Source organism: Kryptolebias marmoratus, linkage group LG22, assembly GCF_001649575.2.
Source record: "Kryptolebias marmoratus isolate JLee-2015 linkage group LG22, ASM164957v2, whole genome shotgun sequence".
Taxonomy (NCBI): domain Eukaryota; kingdom Metazoa; phylum Chordata; class Actinopteri; order Cyprinodontiformes; family Rivulidae; genus Kryptolebias; species Kryptolebias marmoratus.
In genome coordinates, this window is record NC_051451.1 from 10,083,345 (window position 1) to 10,086,720 (window position 3,376).

Sequence of the window (3,376 nt, forward strand, 5' to 3'; positions counted from 1 at the left end):
TATATGTCAAGAGGACAAATAACACATTTTCTGTTCAAATTGCCAACCAGCCACAGTGGCGTGTGTGTTGATCAAATTCACCCGCCACTTCAAATATTTACCCGCATTTGGCGGGTGGCGGGTGCTAATTTCCACCCCTGAAAAAAACAAATAATAAACTGAAGCAAATAAATGCAGATGATGTATGAATTTTGATTCAAGGCTAAACTTTTGAATATTGTTGTTAAAAATAAGAGGAAATGTATCCTCACAGTGCCACAGCAGAGTGGTGAGTAATATTTGGGACTTGGTCATGAATATCCAAATTTCTGTATCTTGGTGTTTACTGCCAAACCGTGTTAGGAACAAGATTAAAGAGAACGTCCAAACAGCTGCTGGAGCTTCACGGCTTGGATTCTAATTGTTTTTACTGAACTAAACAAAAAACAAAAGAGTCTCTAGGTAAAATGAGACATTAAACACAGCAGCCGATAAAACCATGCTCAGCTTTACTGTCAAAGACCTGCAGGAAGCTCTGATGGAGACTGGAACTAAAGTTCTATTAATACACTTCTAATAATTGACTTGGATCTGAAAAAAAAAAATCTGTCATTATTCCTATTAGTGAGTTTAACATTATGTCCTGAAAAATAGATCAGTTATTTAATGTTTTGCTTCCCAAAGCTTTGTTTATTTCCATTTCATTTATTCCTAAAGCTCCACCTGCAGACTGCTTTTAAAGTGGAGTTCCTTCATCTATGCACCATCAATCTGGAACAAATTCCCGGAAAATTGCAAAACAGCCGAAACACTAAATTCCTTTAAATCAAGGCTGAAAACTCACCTGTTTAGAGCTGCCTTTGATTAGTAGTCTGCAAACAAATTCAGAAGAAAAGCTCCTCTGAACAAAATATCTTATTGCATATTGACCATCTCCTTATGATTATCAATTGTATCTGCTCAGTGGTTTTTATGATTTTTTTTTTTTATGATTGTAATGATGTTTTTGATTATTGTAATGATTCTACTGATGTTTTTATGATGTAAAACACTTTGAATGCCTTGCTGCTGAAATGTGCTATACAAATAAATTTTTACGTACTTACTTTACTTCATCAGAATTAACAGGCACAGACTCCAGGTTGCAGCAATATTCTGTATTTTACTGGCACAAACGCACCCCGGACAACCAAACAGATCTTCCTAATTTCTCAACTTGCACAACTTATTGGAGCTGTTTTTATACCTTTTTTAATGAGTCACAGAACTTCAACACATTCTTACAAACACAGTAATGAAGGCAGAATGCTCTTTTAAATTTGTCTGATTTCACTCAGTGTGACCATCAGTCTCTACTTTCTGACATGAATTCTTTTTATATGAGTCATAAATGCTCCTTTTTTCTACCATATCTCATCGTCCTCTGTGCTCTCATGTGAGCATTACCTTCAGTTCTCCATCACTCCACAGGGTGGGGCTGCAATACAATAACTCATTAGCTGTGGCGTTTACCAAAGTTCAAATTAGCCATTTAATAAGCATGCGCAGTATTTAAAACGTCTCACACATGTTCTGTTGTCATGAACAGAAATGGTCTTCGGCGCCATTCTGGGTTCAGAATCCGTAGATGAATCAAACGGAGCAGATTTAATCCAGAGGAGGTGGATTTTCTAGCAGGAAACTCCACGGATGATCCTCTGTTAGACCCAGAGTCAGAGTATCTCTGCACCCAGGCTCATCAGGACACAGATCGTATCCTCCCAGAACAAACACGCCCCTTCAGGAAGACCATCACTTCAGTCTGTAAAGACAAGACAAAGCAGAAAAGTGACAAATGAGTCCAACTTTAAGGTGGGCTTCAGGGCAAAACCATTAGCCCACCCAGGCCAACCAGACCATATGTTCCTATTCTCCATCCCAGCCTGTATCCCCATCAGATTAACCTGTCAGCTCTGGCTGCAATGCCCTATGGTTCATTTTTACTGATATAGTGTACAACATCTGCACACTACCTGGACTGTACCACAGGACTACTTTCCAGGGCATGACAAATTACAGATAAAACTTTGAACAGCACTGGCTCACTACACAAGGCACTTATATATAGAATGAGTGAACAATCTGAACACAGCCAGAGTTTCACAGTTACAGTGAAGCTGCAGGTTTGCAGGAAACTTTGGAATTTAGGCCTTGATATTTTAGATGTTCAGGTGCTCCAGCTCCAACCGTCTACTTACATCAGAGACTCGAGTTTGTAGTCTGGACTCTCAAAAAGCTCATATGTTTGCTTTAGCTGTGTGAAGCTGACACCCCACCCACGTCAAAAAATCCAGCAAATAGTCTGAATGGTTAGTGCTCCGTTTGTGCAGGTTTGTGCCGTTAAAATTTTCGTTTGTGCAGCTTTAGTTTCTGAGATATTAAAAAAAAATTTTTAGGTCATCCAGAGTTCACCATCCCCCCATATTGCTCCAAAACAAACCAAAGTGGGATAGTTTGTTAGTGCTTTGTTTGTGCAGGTTTGTGCTGTTAAAACTGTCGTTTGTGCAGCTTTGGTTTCTGAGATATTAAGGGTTGACGGTGACGTCATTGGCCAAAATTATAACTTTTAATATCTCAAAGACGAAAGTTGCACAAACGACAGTTTTAACGGCACAAACCTGCACAAACGGAGCACTAACCATTCAGACTATTTGCTGGATTTTTTGACGGGGTTGGGGTGTCAGCTTCACACAGCTGTTTGCTTTCACATGTTCAAATCACTTTTTAGTGGATCAAATTTAATTCCTGAAAATGACATGACCATAAAAAAAATAAAATACAATTCCTTAAGTCTATATAAATTATTAAAGCAATAAGAGATAAAATAGCTAAAGTAGCCCCGACCTTCATCGTGCATGGGATGCCAAGTCTTAGCCAAGTTCAAAGCAGCGGGGTTGAGTGTCAGCTGCTCTATAGGTGGTATCTCGCTGGTCCACGACTAGCTGGTGAACAGCATTCATGAGGGAGTCTCCTGAATGTCTTGTACCTTCATGGAGTTGTCAACTTCCTTGTGAGAGTCACAGAGGTGTGCGGTCAAGCTGCTTGAGTTTTGAACGCGTTCAAAAGGTTTGTGTGTCAACTTTTCTTTCAAAATAGCCACAAAATTGTTGTGTTCTCCAACCCGTCTCAATAGCACTACACCTGCACAGAAGCTCTCCTTTGACAGAGAACATGTCCAGGTGAAAAAAAAACATGCTGCCCTTGTCCATGAATGTCTTGCTCCAGTTGGCCATTTCCCATCCGAATGTCCTGGTTCCCCAACATCTGATGCGGACCTTGGTAATACATGAGCCAGCATGGCTTCACTTCTTTGGTTCTCTCACTCATCATGTAACCGAGGATGCTCAGAGGTCAGCAC